This window comes from Glossina fuscipes, unplaced genomic scaffold (genome assembly GCF_014805625.2).
Source record: "Glossina fuscipes isolate IAEA_lab_2018 unplaced genomic scaffold, Yale_Gfus_2 2, whole genome shotgun sequence".
NCBI classification, from domain to species: domain Eukaryota; kingdom Metazoa; phylum Arthropoda; class Insecta; order Diptera; family Glossinidae; genus Glossina; species Glossina fuscipes.
The window spans coordinates 175,621-200,295 of NW_023998416.1; the positions used below are offsets into that span (position 1 = coordinate 175,621).

Sequence of the window (24,675 nt, forward strand, 5' to 3'; positions counted from 1 at the left end):
GACAAACAGACACAGAGACGGGCAGATGGACGGACAACATCGATCGGTATAATAAACAGTGAATTTATCTTAAACTTGCCTGCGTGTTACATATGTCCGCGCAAACTTAATATACTCTGTAGCACATGTGGTATAGAGAATAAATATGCTATCACACAACTAGTTTCGTACTTAATAGGGAAAAGTTTTAGTTTTTTTGTTTTTGTATATATTATGTTTTTCTTCTTTTTTTTTGGTTAAAAGTGCATGGAAAAGGGGAGAGAAAGCAGACAACGCTTACAAAGAATTGTGCAAAACGTAGATCTATGTTATTTTTCATTGCTTGATTTAAGGCAAAACAAAAGGAGGGGAAAAAAAATAAACGAAAGAAAATTTATGCCTCTTTCTGCAATTCTGAGAAAGAAAGAAAATGTTTTTACGCTATTTACTAAAAACAACAACAAAATGCCAACTAATTGCTATGGGGGGTACTTTCTGTTATTTTTATATTCAAATGCGCCGCCAACGCCGTCATATTTAAAGTCAGTGTTGCAAGCTAACGCAGGTGTTATTACTTGGAAAAAATTTCTATTTTCGCATACGTAAGCAAGCGTGAGTTTGTGTTTTTTTTTTTTTTTTTGTTTTTTTTGTTTTTTTCAGTTAAAAAGATCCCCTAACACTTTGCAGTTTGCTTTTATGTAATATGACGACAATAACAAAAAACAATTACTGTTCCCTTATGGAGGAATTTTTATTTTTTAATAATTTTTGATACCTTCTCCCTTTCATGCAACGTCGGTATGCTAACAGTCTGTCATTTCGCTCATAACTCAGGTAAAATGTAGTTTGCAACTCAAACATAGTACATAAATGGAAACCCAAATGTAGTACGATTATCTAATCGAGTGTCTGTCTCATTGTTCGAGAGCGAATGTGAATTAAAGCTTTAAAAATGAAATTTGAATAAAAAGCTATCCTTTTTTTTTTGGAAAAATACATGCAGGTATGAGTGAATCGTAGAAATAAAGTGAATCGTTTTAAAGTTTCGTGGACTTGGAAATTAAATAAAAGAAATTTTTCTGAGTGGCCGAGTAATCAAAGGATCTCGAATAATAATTTAATGGTCGTGGGTTTACATCCCAAGTGCAGTAAAGTTTTCAATAAAACCAATATCAATAAATGTACTCTTAATTTAAATGAATTTAGTCATGTCCGTCTGTTTGTTCAACGGATTATCGTTGATTTTAAAAGTCTCTAGTTGGCAAATATTCCAATAAAAAGGTGCTGTTGCGAGCAGGTATATTTCATCTACGACGACATTTATTTGACCCGATTGTTGTTAATCGTTTCATCCACTCTGGCTAAATTAATAAAAATAATAATAATAATAAAATCCAAGAAAGAAATTTTGTTTTATGGAAACATCACATATAAGCGCGAATTTTTCGCAATAAAAATATCGATCTTCATATTAACTCACGGTACTTCGCTATTAAGGGGGTGCACTGCAGTAAATTTTGCGAAAGATAGTTCTTTTTTTTTTTGCTTAATTGATGCTTCGAACCTTCTAGAATGCGTGGAAAAAATTTTTCCTTGAAATTTCGCCATTTTCCATAAGCAAAATGTTTTTGACATAGCGAATGACATTGCCAGGTGATATTTTAATAACATACCTAGTATTTTGAAACTCATTAAATTTTGATCCGGATCAAGAAAGTGAAGCGGTCTTTAACAGATTCTACAGAACAGGTGCATTGTAGCATGAAATTTTTGAGAAAACAGTGTAAGGACTAGACTCTTTTATATGCCTGGGTGGAACACGTCGATATGTTCCAGGCGTCCATTAACCTATTTTATTTTTATTACCTTTGGGATTAATTCGAAATTTGAGTCAATTTGGATTGTTTACATGACGTTAGAATTCGATTTTTATTGGATAAAATGAAACCTTAAGTCTAATCCGGGAGTTAGCACAATTATGTTCTAATTATACGACATTACAGAAAGGACCTATTCGGGAATTAGTACAAGTTTACTATTATTAGATGTTTGTTTCATAGAAACCAATCACATAGTAGGAACTACTAGAGGAATATACTTCGTCACCATACGGGTTATTACAATTAGACAGCATTTTTCTATTTTAATTTCCTTAACTCAGGGTAAATTTAATTCACCTAATTTAATCGAAAGACGAATTTGGACCAGTTACGCTGCTTGCCGCAGAGCCCCTTGGACTAACGACGTCTCTAGGGATTGGCTGCGATGTTGCCATTTCTTCATATATATTCAAAAAAAAATGTCAAAAAATTTTTTTTGTTTTACGCTGCCACAATGGTCTACACCCCCCTAATCAATCGAAATATGAGAGGGGATCACTAAAATTCCTGACATTATACTTAATCAGTTGTATGAATAACATTTTTAATTTGTAGATTAAAGTGTTTAGAATCGAATTTATGCTAATAAATGTACATCGATTCGTCCGCGGTTGCTCTAGTTAAAAATGTTGCAAGAATCTTTTATTATTGTTATTATTATTATTATTATTATTATTATTATTATTATTATAATTATAAATTTAGCCAGAGAATAAATTCTAAGACTAAAGTTTTAAGGCACTAGCGGCTCAGGCTTTCGGCTTTATTAAAAATCTACTACACTTGAGATTTGAACCGACGACCATTGACTTGCTAGTCGAGACTCTTGCCTACTCGGCCACTCATGCGGATAACTTTTTTTAATTTTGCAAAAATGTGGTATAACAATTAAATACACAAGGCAACATTTTCTGCAACATGTATACATTAAAAACAAAAGCAACTGGCAACTTTCCTATGTATATAACGCAAAATGCAACTTGTAGAAAGAAAAAAACAAGAAAAAATGCACAAAGAACCCATTGAAAAGTCAAGTGAAGAAATTGCTTTAACTGCTCTCTTAGTAAACGAAATTGAAAATAAGTCAAATTGAGATCACACACGACCAGCAAAGAAAAAATAAACCCAAAAAAAAAAAAAAAAATGGATTATCCCCCTTCTCTTGTTTTTATTTTATAGAAGAATTGAAAGAAAAAATGTACATAAAAGCAAGTATATTTTCGGGCATAGATTTTACTGTTTAATAGAACAATTTCTCAAACAAGTTTTTATTATTGTTTATTAGTACGTTTTTGAAGAGGTTGATACCTTTATCCACATGATATGTCATAGTGAAATTTCTCACAAAGCTCATAATTAGTACGATATCTTCATTCTTGGCTTTCTAGCTGTGTGTAAGAGATCAAAACAATTTTTTTTAAGGCATGCATGAAAAATACATTTTTACTTACTTCGGTGCCGGCTATTGCAAACTCTCACTTGTTATATATATATATATATATATTTTTTTTCCTGATTTGGTTTTTCTCGTCTTCTTAAACATTTCCCTTTTGCCTTTTGTAAAGTTTTGTTCTTGACATATAGAAATGTAGATTAATGACGTTTTGGTTGGTTTTTTAAATACAAAAAAGGCAGCATATTAAATATGCCAAAGGTTTGCCAGGTCTGGACGTCTCTTTAAATCGCCATTACAATATCAAAATCTTCTTATAGAAAAATTAATTTTTTTTTATTTACCAAACTTATCAACAATCGGCAAAGTCAGTCCACAAGCCTGCCCACAATTGTTAATAACTTAGATCTTCTTCCTAAATCATCGCTTCCCGATTTTAATACAAAATTAATGAATTTTTTTGTCAATAAAACTACACAGTTCACTTCAAAATAAATGAACAATTCAAGCTAGTAACTTAAATGTTTGCATTGCACAGTGTTCGTCACTAGTTCAAGAGTCAGTTTATTCGAACTGAAAGTTTTCTAGAAATAAGTAAAGTAATAAAATCTTTGTATAAATAAATCTGCTTCCAAAATTGTACTTGGAAGTAATTCTACATCGCGCTGATTTTGTTTTGACATCTTAACGAGACACACGCTTCAATAAACGGTCAATATATGGACTGGTTCTATCTGGTTGGTTGTGTTTATTAAAAATTTACTTAAAGCGGAATTGGATTCCTTGATTCCTTTTCTATTGCTTTTATCTTTCTTTTTAAAGACAGCTCAATATCTACATAAGTCAATTTTTAATTATGACATTTAAACAAAACCTATCAATATGAAAGTCTTACGTATATTTATTTATCCTTTTTCAGATCTAATTTAACACTCATTGAGCGAAAATAAACAGAAAAGGTAAGTACGTACGCATAAGAACATTTTTATTAAGAAAAGTTTTTATCTTCTACATTGTTTTTTTTTAATTCTTAATGTATTAAAATAATTTTCCCTTGTATCTACCAATGTGCTATCGCTATATAAAAGTTTTTTTTACGTTTACCAACACTCGTTTTTTATGGTAAACAACCACTTTATATTCTCTTTAACATATAATAAATAACTATCTCTTTCTTTCTAATGTAATTGTCCCTACTGATAAGATTACACGAAAACATATGACTTTGGCAACTCTATGCTCTCTTTGTTAGTCTATCATAAATGAGCGTATGTGGTATTAAAAGCGAATTAAGTGGCAGACAGTAAATAAATTAAGGATTTAATAAAGTATTATTTGTATTTATATCTAAAAGTTGGAATATAACGTAACTTTTGCAAGCAAAGAAAATAAATTTTAAAAAATTCTCTTAATTTATATGAGAATAATTCGTGGAAAAATGGAAAATTTAAGCGGCTGATTAGAAGTCAATAGCCGAGAGTGTTTTTGTTGTTGTTGTTGCTCGTCTTTAATACTATGCGTGTAGGTGCGCGAGTGTGTTTGTGCGGTTCTTTAATATATTTTTTTGACATTACGTTTTAATATCGGTTTCGGAGTATGAGGAAACAATAACAAAAAATCGATTTGTTTACATGTGCTACGTTCCTTATAACAAAAGGCAAAAAATTGAAAATTAATGAAAAAAAAGTGAAGCTAATTGAAAGAAAAACAAAAAAATACCAGCATATATGCTTTTAAAATAAATCTGGTAAATACCTTTACACAAACCTGCCAATGCTTTAATAAACTAATAATAAACGACACAAAAAAATTATGTTTTGAAGCGTATTGACAAAAACAACAAATCAAACAAAGCCGGTTTCGCAATAAACAACTGACGCCTTGCAGACGTCTACCGTTTTTCGTTTAAACGGTTTTGTCGTCGCTCGTGTTAAACGTAAATAAATCCTTAAGGGAGTTAATAAAGAAACTAACGAAAATATTAAGAAAATTATATATTTATTAAAATTGTCTTCAAGCTCAGAGATCAATAAACTTTATTGTCGAACCAAAGAAAAAAAAAATTTAAATCCCAGTGTCTTAAATTATGTGGGTGTATCGTTTTTCTTCTTTCTAAGATACTTTGTTATCTTTGGTTTTCTTTATTATACGAAAACAAAACACACGAGACCGGTTCTCCTCCGCATTTGGGGGTTTAGTGCATTCATCTACGGTTTGGGTTTCTTTAAGAAATACTTGAATGTCTTATTGGAATTAGAACAACATCGTTCGTGTGTGTTCCGAATAAATGTATTAAGTATTAATGCCTTGGACTACTTAACGTATTAGTGTTGGATTAATGGTATCTTTTGATTGGTTTTCTCCTTTTCGACTAAAGCGGCTTATTACCCTACAAGGTAAAGTAAAAGAAAAAGAAAATTATAAAACAACAAATATCTATACTTTGTAAATTTATATCTATATGGGTATATATATGTTTGATAGATATGTGTAACGCTGGTAGCAAATTTGCTTGATATCTTCAACTGTAAGATATAAACTTTCATAAATTAAATTTCTCTTAATAAAATCATATCAAAACTTAGTTCAGTTGGTTTCAGATACAGGAAAAATTTTCCTCATATGTTGGCGATAATTTTATTGTTCTTCAAAGTTTACAAAGTTTTCTGCAACAGAGTTTTGATATAAATCTGCCGACGCTTAGTAGATAAAGTATAATATATCGTTTGAACTTTTTATAACGGCAACCGTCATATCTTTCTGTTGTTAATGTATTAAGTCTCTACTTTGGCTTGCGTGTAACCACAAATGTGAGGATTGTGCCTCTTCTACAAAATTTTCCACTTCATTGCTCCTTTTCTTGAGGCCTTTAGACTATTTCTTTCATTTTGGTCAGTCGCAGTCGTTGGATGAAAGCATTTAACATCCAAAATTCGATTGCTGATGACCAGACCTAAGATGTTCAAAATGGGCTGTCTTATTTAAAACACGAGAAACTCTCCCGTCAATCTAATACCTTGTAGTCTTTGCATCCGAGGCTTTCCTGTAGGAAGGACCAGGCGTTTTGACAAAATTGTACGTTGCTTTATCGACACAAAAAAAAGAATGGAAAATTCCTATTCATTCATACCTTAGATGTAAATTGCACATAGCGGCCTGAGTGGGCCAAGTATCGCGATTAGCAACTCAATGATCGTGGGTTCAAATCCCAAGTGCGGTAGATTTTTCAATGAAGCCAATAGCCTTAGACGTTTTTAATCTTACTCAATTTATTCACATCCGTCTGTTCATCTAATGGATTGCCGTTGATTTTAAAAGTCCTAAATGGGAAAATATTCCAACAAAAAAGCCCTATTAGCGCTCCCGGTGTATTTCATTTACGGTTATATTTATTTGACCCGGTTGTTGGTAAACGTTTAATCCTGTCTGTTAGCTCAGTGATTTTCCGGTCCTTTTTTTCGTTACGCAAATCTACCGTTACCACTCACCTAGAAGTTTTTTGTCATATTTTCAAAGCTTAATCAGGATCTTATTTTGAAGCTTTCAAAAATCGGATTTCGGGATTTTTTCGTCGGTAGATCTTCATCATACTTATCGCACACAAAGATTAGTCTATAATTTTTCTTTTTAAAGTAACATCTACTTCTTCTGCTGTGCCACAACGCAGCCATTTAGGTTCCTTATCTTTTATTCTATTTATTAATGATCTTCCTGGTAGCATTCATCATACACGGAAAATGTTAAGCTGTTTCACAATATTCGAAGAATGATGGACAAAGAAATTCTTACTAGTGGCTTATATATATCGCTATACTGAGGTATGTGGCGCTCGTAAACCCTATTTTAGAGTATGCGTTAGTTGCCTGGGCTCCAAGCTATTCTTGCCAGACAGATAGTGTAGAATCAGTTCAATAACAGTTCACTCCTTTTTTCTTTCCTTGGGTTATGGTGTCGTACTTCCTTACCTCTTCCGCCCTATGAAACTCGCTTCATATTAATTGATTTGTCGGTGCTCGAGAAAAGAAGGCACATGCTAGAAGTGTTCTTTGTGTTGAAGCTGGTAAAGGAAAACATAGTTTCCTTATTCTTCCCCGTCAATCGTCTTTAAATGTTCCATCTTGCTTTTCTTTCTTTTCTTTAAGAGAACATTTCTAAGCATGAACTGCGTTGTTGCTTGTATCATGTGCTGTTATAGGGCTAATCGCATGTATTAATGATGGGATTAAGGTTGAGAAAGCATTTTCGTCTTTCCCAAATTTTCGGTCAGTTTAATTGTACACTAGCTTACTTATTGCATTACATTTCTATTTCTATCCTATACGACTTGCGGTACAGGATGTATTAAGTTAGTGCGGACGTTTGTAATACGCGAAAGGGTTTAAGATATATCCACCTTTTACTTTAGTGATCGATTCCGAATCATTAGTTAATACGTTATTAATCTAAGCCTGTCTCACTGTCTGTCCGTGGAATGTCTGCGCATGTAAATTTTTGTTCAAGCTGTAGCTCGCAATTTTTGAGATATATTGATGAAATCTGGTACAGTGACGTGTTTTGATCCGTGGACCAACGCTATTCAAAATAGTTCGGGTCGGTCCACGTTTTCAACCACTCTCCCTATAGCGTTCTATTCCGGAAAGTCGTTATACGGAAATAGATTACAATTTTTAAAATTTCACCACGAACGTGTCTAAGTATTAGTATTTCGGCATTCTGAATTGGTATGAAAACTTTGAATCGGCTATGGCAATTGGTAAATATCTCTCCTATCACGAAAATTGAAGTTCATACGACAAAAGGCGTAATAAAATAATTAATTGTATCAAATATGGATCATCGTGGTCTGTTTTTTGAACCCTACCATAATGAGGATTTTCACAAAAATTGAACAGAAAAGTTAAACTTTCAATGTGTGGTGGTGAAAATTGACCCATAAGAGTAATATCATCATACAAAAATAAGAATTGTGTTAGGCAATGTAATGGAGGGGTACATAATTGTCGGCCATGCCCGACTATAACTTTCTTGCTTACTTTTATTTATTGAAATATATTCCTTTTATATCGGTTGTCAAGATCGGCTAATGATATTTTGTAGATAAATAAATATACATATATATATATACATTATTCTAGCAAAGCATCTACAGCTTTCCGAGTCTTTGTCCGAGAGTCGTCAATAAAACCATTTAAAACCATGTCAATCTAAGTAGAGAATTAAGCGATTTCATTGCCTTCAGCAAGACAATTTATCCACAATTGAAATGGTTTATCATTTATTTGAATTTTAAAAATTAAATCTTTCCCTTAATCGTTTTTCATTATCAACTTTGATTTTATTTTCTAAACTAATTTCTATTCAAATTTGTAATGGTCTCCTTTTTCTTATTACTTTTTCCTTTGTAAATATTTGCACGTTTCTGAGTTAATGACAGCATTTAAGGCATCAGCATCAGCATCAGCATCAGGACAACTTTCATGACACAACTTACTAATGTTCATAATTAATTAAGTCTTACAATGTTAGGGTGCCAGTGAAATCGGTTATTAAACTTTGCTCTAAAAAATACGCTTCAACTTTCCTACCAAATATAAGGAACGAACAGGAAGAAGAAATTATTTTGAAAAACTTTGCCTTATATTATACAGTAAACTAAGCATAAGAAAGTGCAGTTATATTCTGAAAATAGTCAACAAGGGTAAAGGCAATGACAGAAATAGCAATAAAAATAATAATAATAATAACAACAACAACAATAACAGCAAATATTATTATTATGTTGGTAATGATGACAACGTCAAGTGTAAAGTAAAGTAAAGTAAAGTAAAGTAAAGGAAAATTTCTGTTAGGCTTTCATGCAGGGTGCCCTCTGCCATATTATGGAGAAGTGTTAAATAAATTCTCATTTTTGCATTCGCGTTTCTCTTGCTTGTTTTTTAGCTTTTAGAATTTTTGTTATAGCATTTTAACGAAATTAACGCCAACATTCATTTAACAAATTTATTTTAATTGAGCCTGGTGGAAAATTTAAATTAGCCCACATTGCCTTAAATCAACATAATACTCATGCCTAAGAACGATTGCTCGCATACGTAAGGGCGAGTACGGGTGGAAAGGGGAAATTGGTTACTGTTTTTTTTTTTTTTTTTTTTTTTTTTCTTTTGAAAGTATTAGACAATAATAGATAACGTTGTTAGAGCAAACGACGTAACGCGTATAAATTTGTACATGTCTTAAATGCGCCGCGATAAATTACTTCTGCTGTGACGGCATGTAAATGCAGTATTTAATGCCTAAAGGGGCTGCACTGGCATACTAATTTTATAATTGTGAAAATTTACTGTTTGCAAATTGAGTAAAATGTTTGCAATTTTGTGTGTTTACTTTTGATTATGGATGGATGGATGGATGGATGGATGGATGGATGGGGTCTGAATGTAATTCAGGTTAGACAGAAGAAGCCGCCCTATTATTACTATTCAAGAAGGAAATTAAAAAAAGAAAAAAAAAAAAAATAAATAAATAGAGGAAAAAAAAAAGCATTTTCAACGATCCGTAAACTTGGAAAATTGTATGACCTGAAGTGAAAATTAATGGTTTTAAGATAATTTCATAACGCACGTAAGGGTGAGTACGCGAGAATGAAGCAATTAAGCTTGCGTATGAGGATAGCTAATGAAGGCAATCGTGTGACAAAAGTTAGGCGCAGATTAGGCACAAGAATTACGGTTATTAATACACTTTCAAAGACAACATATGTGCGGGTGAACAAAATTTTGGTTAAGGGTTGAAAGTTGTTTTATTTTCAAAAATAAATTTCAACACATGCCACGGTTAGGTCATGGTTAAGTTGAACTTTTCCTTAACTTTATTACTGTGATCTAAGAATGACTGGGAGAACTTATGAATACATTTTTTCATAATATGTAAAACAGGTGGCTATCTCCTCAACTCCATAAACTGTAAAGCAATTTCCGGACGAACATAATTTGAATATATTTTTAATGAATGTAAAACATTATCAAGTGATAGCATTTAGGCATACTCTGCTATAAATTTTACTAAGCGGAATAACAATTAAACAAGTAAGAAAATTAAATTCGGTCGGTACCGAATCTTTTATACCCATCACCGTTTACCCTAAAAAAAGTCAAAAGAAGTAAAAGAATAAAATTCTCATGCTCCGTAACGTGGAGTGCGAGCAGTTGATTTCTATTTTCAAAATAAACGTTTTTTCCGTATACGCATGTGCGCATTGTAGGCGTGTCCTTTGAAAAGTTTAAATCTATTCCAAATTCCTTTGCAAATTTTTAGGCGATATCTTCATTTTGACTAACGGGAGAATGTTTACCATAAACAATACAAAGTTGCGCATACATACACATGGACAGACGAATAGGCGGAAATGTTTAAGTGCATTAAGGGCTTGTAATTGGCCAAGAATTTATTTACTTCACGTGGTTTTTGAATCTTGTTTCTGCGCGTTATAAAGGCATTGAAAAATAATGAAATTTTCATACCCGGTAATATTGAGTAGGCGTGATCATTTTTTTCCATTTTTCTACAGGTACTAGTGTATCGCCCATAGAATATGCATTCAAACTTTTGAACTTTATTTGGTATAGTTTATGAGTATGTTTACAACAGACATTGTACAAACGGGCAGACGGACGGACGTACATACTTAAATCGATTTAGAATTTTATGCTGATCAAGAATATCTACACTTTGTGAAGTCTCTGACGTCTCATTTTGTGCGTTGCAAACGTTTTGATAAAATGAATATACCCTTCATCCTACGGTGATGGGTATAGAAAGTAAAAATATTCTATTGTTATATGAAAAATGTAAGAAAAAAATGTATTTTTCGGTGCAACATTTTTTTCCATTATAGGTTTTTTTCATTATGCAAAAAACAAAAAAAAAACAATATTTTTTTCATTATATGAAATCAGTAACGACCTTATAGTGGGGCCCAGTCGACCATTACATATGCTATACCACTGGACTAATATAATTGTTCACTCGTTTGAGTAATAATACACGAAAAATTACACACATTGCTAATGGAAGCCGGCATATTGGAGGATGCCCAAAACATCGCATAACGTGATCATGATAACTCCTATATATTTTAGGGTCTAAAAAATAGACCTCTCTGATCCAAATCCTACATCGCTATTGTTGTTGCTAAATTGCTATTATGGGTGAATTTGCACCATAGAAATTAAACTGTTTATTGAAGGGCTTACTACTCTTGAGAAATCTTACGTAGAGTGTGGTTCAAGAAAAAGACCCATGTATTTCGAAGTTGGTACACTTAATTTTTAAGTCCAATTACTGTAATGAATTTTCATCATAAAACATTAACTATCGGGCCTTCCCCCGCTTCCTGAGGGAGATACTTATTTGCGGTGCTCCGCAGAAAATAGGCCAATGTGATCCAAATTCGGTATAAAAAATTTGACTTTTATACCATATGAAGAATCAGTTTTCGTAGGAGCAGTTACATGAGATGGATCTAAACCCAATTGTCCCAGCCGAATCAAAGTTTTCATGCCAGTTTAGAATGTCGAAACGCTACTACTCGGCGACTTTTATCGAATAATTTTGAAAACTCGCAATTTTGTACTAAAGTGATCGAAAAAGTAGACCGATCTGTCCGTCCTTGGTTTAGTACGTCAGCGTTTCAAATTTCATCAAAATTTCTTAAAAATTGGGATCTGTAGGTTGAACATGCGGTTACAAGGGCAGACATCAGACTCACAGGCTTACAGATGGACAGACAACGTTAGACCAATTCAAGAAATGCTTACCAATCGATTGCTATAAGAAAAAGTGGGTCTATCTTAAGCCCTCCTTGGTATTACATACGTCCGTACAAACTTAATATACCCTATGCCATTAAAGGTGTGGAGTGTAAAAAGTGTATTTTTTGTTATATTCTGTTTTATTGCATAAAAAAAAAAATGTTTCTATTTGTAAAACTTTTTTATTCTTGTACCATCAAACGATTTTCGCTCGTTATACTAGAAATATAATTTTTCGTTATATGAATTCTTCGATACGTGGAAAATATAGTTTTTAGTTAATATTTGCAGCAGTGTCAGGTATTGTTGAAGAAATTTTGAATACGTAACAAAACCGTAGGAATTTCTTTAACAAAAATTTGAAACGACTCGCCGCGAGAATTTTTACATGACACCATTGAAAATTTTGATAAATAAATTTTTTTTTTTTTATAACTGATATGGACGTAATCTATACTATACAAACGTTACCCATGACATTTCACAGCAAATTTTTATGATGATGTTGTTGTAATTGTCACCTTCATACGATATACTTTAAGCGTTGCAAGTTCTATTTCTGTTTTACACGATAGATGCCTTCCATAGAAAACTGTTTAAAAAAAGTCGTGTAAAAAATACATGCCACGTATCTTAAATTTGGGGATATGTTTCACAAATTTGAAAAATCGTGTAATATGAAAAAATTGCAAAAGCTTTCCCAAAACACGGTGCAAAAACTAATTATGAACCGTATTAGATTCTTATTCGCTATTTACATCCGTGTAATTTACGAATCTTAAACCTTTGTTGTTTAATTTACGACTTTCGTAACCTAATACGGCAAATTTAACTAACCTCCCGGCCTGTCTGAAATTACTTTACATCACTCGCGTATCAAGGACCCATTGTCTGTCGAGTTTGCGCGGAATACTGCTTACAGAAACTGGACAGCATAGGCTACTTCTTTTAGTATCTAATCTTCAGCGGTTGGCGTCGTCACCATTGTCTCCCTCCTGCCTTGACTTCCAATTAAGTTTACCTCGCATGGCGTGCGTCTGCTATATTCCACAATAAATTACTCCCTATAATTGTTAGCTTACATTAAACTTAGCATATCTTATGCTACGGACTATTGCACATAAAATAATTTTGAAACCATGTTCTACCGAAGTGAGGATAAAAAAGTCTACGCTAATGTAAATTCACAATCCAATAATAAAGCAAACTTACTGTTGCGAATATTAAGAACAATACATAAACGGACACAACTTCTATATAAAAAAATATATATGTATGTACAATATATATAAATTAATAAGCGGATTGTCGACACGCGGGTACCGTACATGAATTAATAGTAAAAAATATAAGGATGCAAATTTCAATCCACGGATCGCTGCTGAAGCCAAACGAAATCAATCCGCTTTTGAGGAGGGTGACAACTGCGAAAACTATCTGGGCGGAAAATAGGCGCATCGGCAGAAACCATGATAAGACCCAGATTTCTACCACGCAACGAAGAGAATCGCACATCGTGTACCCCTCCGATCTGTTCAGCCAGCTGGTTCAACTTTCCATTGTTAACACTCGATACAATTAAGTCGTCCATTGAGGCGAACCGTTTAGAGTTAAACAATAGTAATGGCTTTCTCTTCCACACCCTTGCACAAATTAAAGAAATTTGGTTAGAAAGTTTTACCGCACACTCCAAACCTTGGCACGTCCGGCTTCCAATTGTTTTTCTCTCTCGAGAACTGTTTTAATGCTGTAGTCAACAGACTTTAAAAGAAACCTATTAAAGTCGCTTAGTTTCATAGTTTTACCAGAAAGGTAAAAGCCTATCGATACTATGGCACATATTTGATTTCATTCAATCCATTTGAAATATAAGAAGAATTTTTTCCCTTTGTGGCAGATTTGACAATTTCGAGCAAAGTCATATGAATGCCGACGATGCTGAATAGGCTAACATTCTAGATGCACAAAGTGGAAACTGATACTCTATTGATACCAAAGGCACGGTTTTGTACCAACATTTGTCTCACAAACAAGTGTGCCTTGGAGCCGTTTAGGCTTTTTTCTTGCGATATGTGAGAACGGATGAGACATTTAAGCATTACTATAGGGCAGAGTCGACTCGGTAGACAGCGGCCGGCGAAAGCCATCTCACACGCCGAAAAATGCCTGGGAAGATGGCCGTAGAACATTTATCGACTATCTTGAAACGTGACGAAGAATCAATAATGAATGTTGTGTGGCCTTACAAGTGTGTTTGCCGAAATTCCATAAAAAAGATTAAGATAGACCAGAGACTTATTGAGTGATGTGATACGTTGTCGAATGTTTTTGTTGGTTTGATTCCTTATTTCTTTTTAAGCTCCTCGTGCGTTTGCATGTTACGAACGAAGCGACCAAACTAATATTTGTTAATGGTTAAAAAGGAAAATTGAAGAAAAAGAAAATTATATGCAATTTGTTCGAAAACTTTTCCATTTATTTCATCCTCCTTTTATTTATTCTTTTTCTGATCTACATTTCAATTATTCATTAGCCGGTAGTTTTTTTTTACAAATTTCTTTCTCCGCTGTTTCCTTTCTAAGACATTTTTAAATGGTTTGGTGTCGTTTATATAAAAATCCCATTTTTCTTACAAATTCGCATTCATTTATTATACGTCCCTTTTTTCGTTGTACCTACTACTGCTACTACTACTACTTCTCCTTTGATTAAATCTTGGTAAAATCCGCTGCGTTGTTGTTATGACTTTCTTATTTGCCAACTTGTGTAATGAGTTACATAACCGCAACTGTTAAATTTGTTGTAATTTTCTTCCTTTCTTGCGTAGTAGTTACAGTTTGTTTCTATTTTTTCCTATCTGTCTATATTATTACTTATATCGTTATTTTCTAATTTCCGCACTGGCATCTTATTGACAGGTAGTCTTGAGGTTAAAGCAAATGCGTAATGAAAATAAAAATAAAAAAAAAAAAAACGGAGAAAAACCACAACAATGCATGGCAGACAAAAAACATGAGAGGAAAATTGTGGAAATTACGTGAAGTGAAAGAAAAGTAATATATTTCTTTTTTCTTAGTTTCTTTGGTGCTTTCTTAAGAAATTAGCTGCAAGCGGAAATTTCAGATTTCCCGCAAAACACTACATGTTGTGTGACGCAGTGAAATACTTTCTCAAAAGCTTATCAAAGAATTTTTTTCAAATATAAGATATAAGCATTTTTTGTAAGAAAAAAACCATAGCTTCTTCTCTCATATGTGATACAAAAATATAAACTTTTTCGAGCTTTAGAAGTGTATAGAACAAAATTTCTCAAAAAATGTGCGAGGATATTAAGTGGTAGTTAGGAAAATAGTTTTGTAATTTAATAATCGCGCCACGGAAAACTTATCTCTTTTTCTAAGCAAAAGGGAAATTTTTTTATAAATAAGAAACTTTGAAATATGTAACGCGATTGTTTATTAGCATTTTTATCATAACTATGGCTAAGATTGAAATTTTTATTTGTAACGAATTTACTTATTACCAACTTCAACTTATCCTCAGTGAACAGAGATGATGGGGTTAGAAAAGCAAAGAGAAAATGTTTTTTCTTAGACACTCCCTGATAGGTTTTCTTGGCTATGATTTTTTATTTCATAATCTCGCTCCAGTTGGAATTTCTATTTCTCTCACTAATATGCAATATTGATCCATTCGAATCACTTCCGCAAATATTTTTGACCTTCGCTCTCAGGAGTGTGGCTTGAAAGTTTGTGCGCGCCTCTACTGAATTGAATTCTAGGCCTTTTCTTCTTAGTTAGGTTAACAAGCGGTATTACACGACTTCATTAGATAAGATTGGGTTCAATACTGCTTATCGTTCTAGAAGCGGTTTTCTTAACACGCAGCCGCTATAAACATAACTACGAGTTTTTCAAACCGCTTGAGGTCTCTTACAAAATTCCAACACACCAACATAGCTTTAATTTGAAATCAATATCGGGAAAACTATCCAATTAACTCCTCTTAAGGGGCGACGAGGTTTCGAAAGTTAATTCATATTTTCTGTAATACGTTTTTATTTGTTGTAACGTAATAAAGGAATTGTTTTACTCAAGCTTTTAAGCATATAGAATATGCTCAGTTGAACAATATTTTATAAAATTTTTATTTGAAGGTTTAAAAATTCACCCATTGAGGCTGAGATTTTTGGAGGTTTCTTTGAAAAAACTATGCTCGCTTCATCCTAAATCGAGAGACCATATGTTGTATAAAAAAGTGAAAGGTTAATTTTGTGGCAGAGTTGTATGCGAAGAATTGAAATCAACCCTGCGAGGATAAAATAGTAGTAGTGTTGATTGTTTTCTTAAAGCTTTGCTTCGTTTGATCAGATACTTTGAGAAAATATTGTTGGCGTTCTATGCTACAAGCATCTCATCCTTGATCGTAGCTGCAGTGAGTGCTAAGTCGGTAAAGGCATAACGCTTATCGATTGGGCATGCACCTACTAGGCTTCGACTACTTTTCTGTCTCTTTCTCTTTTCTCACTTTTTTCTATTCGTTATCAAGCTACACGACTAGCCGACATTTGATGAGTTACAGGTTCAATTAAAGAAAAGAAAAATTGCAGTGTCTTACTGACCTCGTGCATAAGCTACTTTTTATTCTTTAATGTTACGTATGGGTTGATAATAAACTCAATATCCAAACATCCTCATTGTTGAGAGGGCGAAGAGGTGACGAGGGCTCCGTACGTGCGCGACGGTTTTGTGGCAAACTCCAAGCGCGAGCCTGCATCTCTCACGATAATATCTCTAATCATGATGTGTGTGATTTTTCTTTTTTGTCTTCTTTTATTTGTTTGTCCTTTTTACTACTTAAATATAGAGTAATACTCAGTAAGGCGAAAGAGGAAAGCTAGAAATTTATATTCCTTATCTTAACTTGACTAAGGTAAGAGACTAGAACTAGCATGGGTGACGTCTATGAACTATAATACTTGCCGTGGACTTGATATAAATGCTTACAATCATTAATGCTTATGCATGCAACCACTGCGTGGTCCCCCTGACTGCAGCGGACGTGGCCCTCTATTCAATTATTTATTATATTTGTGCAGTTTTGTGTGTCGCGCTGTAGCTTGCACCGCTCAAAGCCGTTTGAATAAAGACGTATGCAATTAGTTTAAAAACATATGTAAATCATTTCTCAAATTTAGATGTTAAGGAATTGCTGTACAAAGTTCTAATTTGAAGCAATAACGTGAAACGTGAATAGCGGCAGAGCGAGCAGTCACGTTTCCCTTTTTTTCATGCTTTGCCGCAACTATTCTTGTATTATTATTATTATTACTTAACATAAACCGAAGTGACACAGTTTATTTGATTAATTTTATATATATATATATTTTTAACGGAAAAGTTTATAAGAAACGCGATAAGCTATGGTTAATATTGAAACAGGTCAGAAACACATAGAACATGTTGGGTTTCGTTTAGTCAGGGGTTGCTTTCGAATTTTTCGTTATGCTCTCCTGATGGGAAAATAACGAAATTCATTCCACGGCTTGGTTGTGTAAATGTTACACACAACTATTTAAGTGTTTCTGGTGTTGATTTATTGCCCTTCAACAATGGTTTAAGGTGCTCACGTGCAATTAATTTTTCGCTCTCTATTATATGCTGCCGGTTGCTTGATGTTGATGTTACTTCATTCTTCATTACTTTTGCAACAATGTTTTTTGTTTTTCTTTTTGTTTATAGTGTGTGGAGTGTATATATATATATATATATATATATATATATATATATTTGAAAAGCACATATGCATACATACAAAGGGAAATAAATAGAAAGAAATTTGTAACCCATTTTGTAAACGGCACGTGTTACCATTAAAAATTCCTTCGCCACTGTTGCTCTTCATGTTGCCGCTGTTTGCAGTTGTCGCTACTCTTCATTCATTCACTCACTACCAATTATGCTGGAAACCAGTGAATCTGAATGAAAATATTTAAAAAAACGAAAAAGAAGAAGAAGAAAAAAAATGCTTTAATTGCTATTCACTGTTTTATCTCTTTCGTTCGCTGTCTGCTCTAATGTTTGTTGTTGTTTTTTTCATTGAAATTCTAACTCGTGTCTGAGAGTTTAATTTTTATTTCATTACATGATTTCGTTTATGTTTACTTTTTGAGTGGCAAAGTTTGTTAACATTAGTGTTGTATTCTCCGTGGCTTCACAATGTTGTTCATTATTTCTCGAACAATAACAACTACAAGAACGGCAACATCTACCATGCTGGTTGATTTTCACAAAGATAAATAAAGTGGTTATTTAAGATTAAGTAAACATTAGAGAGAAAAAAATTTTTCGTTTAATATTATCTTCAGAAAAGACTTAGTTTGCTTCTTCCAAAATAATCTCCGACTGTGAGCTTACAAGTCTCTATGGGGTACAAAAATTAATTTCAATCTTCTTAATGTTTACTGACTTCAAGTATTAGTTTCTTTAGAAATTTTTACTGGAATTTTGAAAGAAAGCTTATAAGGACTTTTTAGCGCAATTGCAATTAAATCTTAAAGTTTTGACACAAATGCAAGTTAATTGTATTAGATCGGATCAATTTATATGCAATTAAGTTTAATGCACATTTGTACATTAGTAGTGGTAGTCGAAAATCCTCCCATAATTCGTTATAGAAGTGTTAGTAAATCGATCGGGCCCATTGTGAAGCGAATATGCAGGGATTTGTAACGAATACCTCAGCAACAGCTTTCCGAAAACATATGCCAGAGACGGAAGGTTATGGATGATAATATATAGAAAACTTGTCGGTGTTTGTTTGAGGACGTCTGAGATTCTATATGGGTAAATCAGACATATTCTTTAACTAAGAGTGTTTAATCCATTACGGAATTTTTGTATCAAATTTCAACTTCAAATCTTCGTTTTTGCGGCTGTAACGATTCTACAAAGGTCATGAATGATATCAACTCATTTTGGAAGAAATTCGATTACGAAAAGAAAATTATTGGTATTTAAAGACCTTTTCATATAAGTGAAAGCCTAGTAAACCATTTTGGAAGTTTACGTATCTTATAGCCCAGTTTTTGAACCCTAGACATTGGAAAAAGCCAAATTGATCCAAAAGGTAGTTCGAGGATTAGCTTAATCTTTAGTGTAAGAACAACTGCTTCTAAGGCGAACTACTAAAGCCAACAAAGCGATTAAAGGGAGCCGCTAGTAAACCGATGTAATTATATAGACTGACCGCAATCTACCTAGATATCTGATAAGATATTTATGCGGGATGATAACATCGGGGCATATGTTGCAAAATCGGTCTTGGAAACGTTAGTAGCACTGCCGGCACTACGAATTGAAAAGAAACAGAAACTTTAAGTAGACGCGTCTTGTTTATTCTAAGTCTAAAAAGTCGTGCAACGATAGAATATTTCTTTATAAAAAAAGACTAAAGATAAAACCATTTTTCGAAGCTATGCCAAGTCTGCTAGACGACAGGGTGACAGGAGAATTTGGCGTAATAGCGGCTATTGATAGCGGAGTTTTTTTTTAAAATATTAAATCCGTCGATATAAAATTTGTAGCGAAATTCGTTTATGGGTAACAAAACAACAAAAACTTCAATGGTTTTTTTCCTTGGTGTAGGAACAAGTTCCCTGTGTTTTTGGACACTATTCCAATTTATCTAAAAGATGCTTGTCACAAAGCAGTTGAAAAAACCCCCGTCACCAGCTATGAACTTTTGCCGTTTTTCGGGTGGTCTCGGATGCTCTCGCGGTAGCAACTTTATGGTCGGGTCGTTTCCGCACATTTCCACCTTTTTTGGTCGACTACACATGACTGCGTTGATCTGAGGATGTGGTAATCAGGAGGCAACAGGTCTGGAATTCACAGATTTTTAACCCAATTTGAACGCCAGTTCCTTGTTTTCTTTTTGTGCATGCGGACGGGCGTTGTCATGAAACAAAATCATTTCTCAAGTTCCTTTGCTTTGGTTGCGTTTTTTTCTGGTTTACAACGGAAAGGCTGTTTGCTAACATCCTTCTCTTTACATTTTGATACATACATGACGACAGCTTGTAAACAAGTGAAACTTATATCGTACAAACATTAAAATGAAAGTTGTCGATAGCCAAAATGTGAAGAGGAATGGAGGCATTTGGTGTATTGTATAGAGCAATCATTTTCAACACAGAGAACTTATTTGCACACATAATAAAATTTATAGTGAAAAACGTAAGTTTTTAAATTGAAATGAAACAAAATCACAGGTAACTTGAATTTTGTAAATTTTTCCCTAACTTAATTTTCTGACATCTTCATAACACTGATAAAGTGAGGCAAATGTCACATCACTCAGTTAGTCTCCGTATAGCGGGATGTTTTTCAGATCTACAGATAGTACTAGCCTTCACACAATACGCGTCAAAATGACATTTCGGGCATTAGTTTACAAGCAGGAGTTGTTACTTGCCGCTTTGGACGGCTTTTGTCGCTTGCTGTTCACTTGGCTGACCGGTGATTTGGCTCAGGAGTGTAGTGATATACCCATGTTCATCCACTGTTCGAGTTTACATAAAAACATCGCTTTCCACTCAAACATCGCTCTGAGTCATCAACACGTGGTCGAAAGAACACAAACGCAGCATCCGCTTCGAACATGCATTTCGAATGGACAAGTGCTCCTACAAAATAGTAAACACATTGCCTTTTGATGTTTTTAAGATGTCGGCTGTCTCTTCCAATACGACTTTGTGGACATTTCTGTTTTCTGGAGCCGGAGCAGACTTCGCTAGGGCAGAGTGTTCAGCATCATCGATATGCATATGACTTTGTTTAAAAGTAGCGCCAAATTTACCTTTTCGATAGAGAAAAGTCGCCATAGTATCTTTGCAGCCACCGCTCATAGCAAATACGGGCTTTTGATTAATAAACGAAATTCAGAGTTTTGCATTGGCTCGTAAGTAACGCAAGTGGCGACACTAAAACAATTGTAACTTGTGAACAATTTGCCAGGATATCGTGAAATTTTGATACGTATCGTTTGAACTGCTAGTCACTAGTATCCAGAAATCGTGTGGGTTCGTTAAAAGTGGTGTGTTACATAGAAGACTTATTGAGTGATGTGTTAAGCTACTTCTGACTTGACTTCTTTCGCTTATGTTGTTTTTCAGTGCAGTCCACCTAAAGGCTTAACTTAAGAAAAATGTCGTAAACTCATTTTGCTTGGCCGTCGAAATTTTGTATTTTTATGGATATTAATGGTGTGCATCCCGTATTCGTACCAAGAATTGGGGATTTTCCATTAGATGATTGGTTTTACTTTTTCTGTTATAAAAACTTTCTCTTATCATACAAATATAAGTAGAGAGAGAGAGAGAGAGAGAGAGAGATAAGTAAAACAGAAAAAGGCGCTATTATGAAGTCACATACAATTTCCAACCAAGTTGCCAAGGTCACGAGATAATAAAAATGTTAATGTTTCAAAACTTTCTTGCAGAATATTTTGTGTAGTGGGCTGAAATCTCATTCACTCTCATGATGTGACCGTTTAGCAAAGCCAAAAAACTTGAATAGACTTGATCAACTGTAGTAAACAGTTTAATCTTCAACCTCCCCTTCCACGTTTGACTTAGCAATGCTTATGATATGCTGCGGCGGCAAGAGAAAAAAGCAAAATGCAAAGTGTAATTGATGAAATAACATTAACGACAAAACTTTTTCTTTTATGTCATGAATAAATAGATTTTTCTTCATTCAACGCAGATGGATGACTGGGTGAACAAAAGTGAGAATAGAGATAATGGGGTTCTGTTTTTTCTCGTTTTCTACTTTCTGACAAAGTTAGCAATTGTGTGCACGCACATGATGCGGCGAAAGAGGCGTTTGGCAAATAATTGTCAAATGGCAGCCATATTTCTTGAAAATGATGAAAATACTCTGATAAAGATATAAAAAAAAAATAACCGTCAATAAGACTGTGCAACCGCACACTATTAACGCCTCTTTACGCTTATGCCAAGCCCATGGCACAATGCAGGTTCGAGTTCAAATTCCTTTTTTTTGCAATTTTTGCTTCTTCTTTTTTCTGGCCTCCTTTCTTTTCTCGCTTTCTTCTTGCTTTTTATTATTGATTTAGAGTAGTAAAGTGGTGTCAAAGATGATTAAGAGAAGAACGCGTAACTTTCGGAATGAGAAATATGTCATTCTAACGACTTCATACCTTAATTTCTATTATGAATGGAATATTTCTCAAATATTTATAGGTGTCAATCGACAATACGGAATGGTATTGCCTAAGGTTAATAAAGCTAAAGAATTTATTTAATATCTTCTCCTCTTTTTTTTTTTTTTTTTTTTTTTTTTTTTTTCAGCAATACTTAAAGAGGAAATCATTTTATTGAGCGAAAATGAATAAAGTGAAAATTCAATTTCACTGTTTTAATGTCGCTGTTGTGTTGTAGTTGTTTTATTTATCAACATAATTTTTACCGCTTTATGTTGTTCACATATTTTATGTACATATGTATTTTACACAGCAACAACGGCAACGAACATTTACATGCATCCATCTCTTTCCTTCTATGCCTTTTTCTCCATATACATACATGTACCATACATATAAATAAAAGTCTCTCTTAATGCTTTACGGAATATTGTTCACTTGTTTTTCTTTATTGCTGGAATACTTACAGGAAGATATATTGACGTGATTGAATTGCATGTAATGCACAGTGACATATGGAACGGATCAAATAAAGTACGCAAGGGAGCTGCAAAATTGTAAATTAGAAATGTTGAGAGATGTCATATTTATATCCACCGTCTGGGGATAAGAGAATGTATTCACGTTGTCATTATATTCGTAGTACTAGGAAATAATGTATAAGAAAATTGATCGGATATTGAAAGTCCTGTAAGTAAACTTGTGAACATGTGTCTTTTTCCTTCGTCAAAGAGTCCGTGATCGAAAAATCTGCTACTGCAAAAGTATATTTTGCATTCCTTTGAAGACGGATTTTACAACAAATTTTTGAACACGCTTTAAGCCCTCCGAAATGAGTTCGCTTTTACCTCTGGAAAAAAAATTAGATGAATGACTGCTCCATTGTGTAAGTGATGGCAAGAATTTACCAAGTTTATTCTCCGATAACTGAATGCATGCATATATACAGTCCCAACTTTCGATTTAAAATTTTAATGAAAGCTCTTTGACGAAAGCTCTTAATCTGGAAGTTCGTCTGCAAGCGAACCGATAGACGTATAACGCCGCTGCCTAATTCTGGGCTTAAAGTTGCGAAATGAACAATGCTGACAAAGGTTAGGAAAATATTATAATACATACCATAAAACGTAGTACAGATCTTGACATGATATCTGCTTACCAGAGAGATACTTATCTAAGTGACTAACAGGAAGAGACTGACCTAAGAAGCAGATAATCGCTTGCTTCAAAGAGGTGCTTTTCAAAGAGGTTGAGGAAACGAACAGCCGATATTTATATAAAAGACTGAGAAGACGAGCAATCGGTTGACTTAATCATTAATTTGTTGAATAGCCTGAGGAAAGAAGGAATAATTGCATAACTCAAAGGGGTTGACATTATCTAAGAGGTTGAAGAGACCGACAATCGGTTGATATAATATATTTATTGAAGAGATTGGCGTAAAAAACCTTCGCTATATTTACCTAAGAGATTGTGGAGGCGAGTAATATCGACTGATTGCATATCTACGTGACGAAGCGTGTATCCAATGCTTATTCTTAACCCGGACGTGCTTGCGAACTACGCAACTATTTTCACAACTTGTGATGAGTGTTACAAAATTCGTTTTCAACGCAGTACAGCGGCTCCAATGTTTTAATTTTTGTCTGATACGAGCAGTATTGTGCTTTATTCATTCAGGACCAGAGCGACAACGGCAGTAACTTGATTGTTGTTGCTGTTATTATTGTGTGCTGAAGTATACGTACATATATAAAGTTGTAGTTTTTTAAGTACATATTTTTTTATTGACTTTTTAAGTTGTTGTTGTTGCTCTTGTTTCATATTTGCAATTTTACCATATTCACTTGCTGCTGGCATTGTTGTTGTTGATTTAATGGTATATTGATTGGTTTCTTTTTTTGATTCTCTTTAAAAATTCAAAAAATACAGAAAAAAAATTCTCAATTCACACTCGCAATATCAAATTTATGACCATTTAAGTTTATGTTAATTTTTATGTAATTCCCTATCAAGCAGCAATTAAGGAAGAAAGCGGCAAAAAATAATAATTTTGCTTTTTTTTTCTTCTTTCTCTTACCTAGAGCACTATCTAAAGCATTTCATCAACATATCGTCATTTGTTTTTTTTTCTTTTCTCTGCTACGCGTGAACACACTTCAAATATTAACTATTCATCATCAATTTCCTCAAACCATTTTTTCAATAGTGCTTATCTCTTATCGCTATCAAGAGCACCGTTAGCATCGTCAACAAAAATAATAAAAAAAATAATAAAAAACAAAAATGAAAAAAAGACGCTTTTCAGCCTTCTTTCAACACCTGTGATGGTTTTAATGGTGATAATGCATCTCGTCAGAGTAGTGAAAAGAACCAAACCAAAAAT

The 24,675-nt window shown here is 33.6% G+C and overlaps 1 long non-coding RNA gene across 2 annotated transcripts in view; it reads left to right on the forward strand.

Moving 5' to 3' along the window:
* LOC119634212 overlaps positions 1–24,675 on the forward strand; it is a 195,893-nt gene that overhangs the window by 89,769 nt on the left and 81,449 nt on the right. The window contains exon 2 of one of the 2 annotated variants that reach the window (XR_005246935.1): positions 4,172–4,211. This is a non-coding gene — a long non-coding RNA (uncharacterized LOC119634212). Of the gene's footprint in view, positions 1–4,171; positions 4,212–4,560; positions 5,649–24,675 lie in introns of those variants that run through there. The other variant, XR_005246934.1, reaches the window with a different exon arrangement.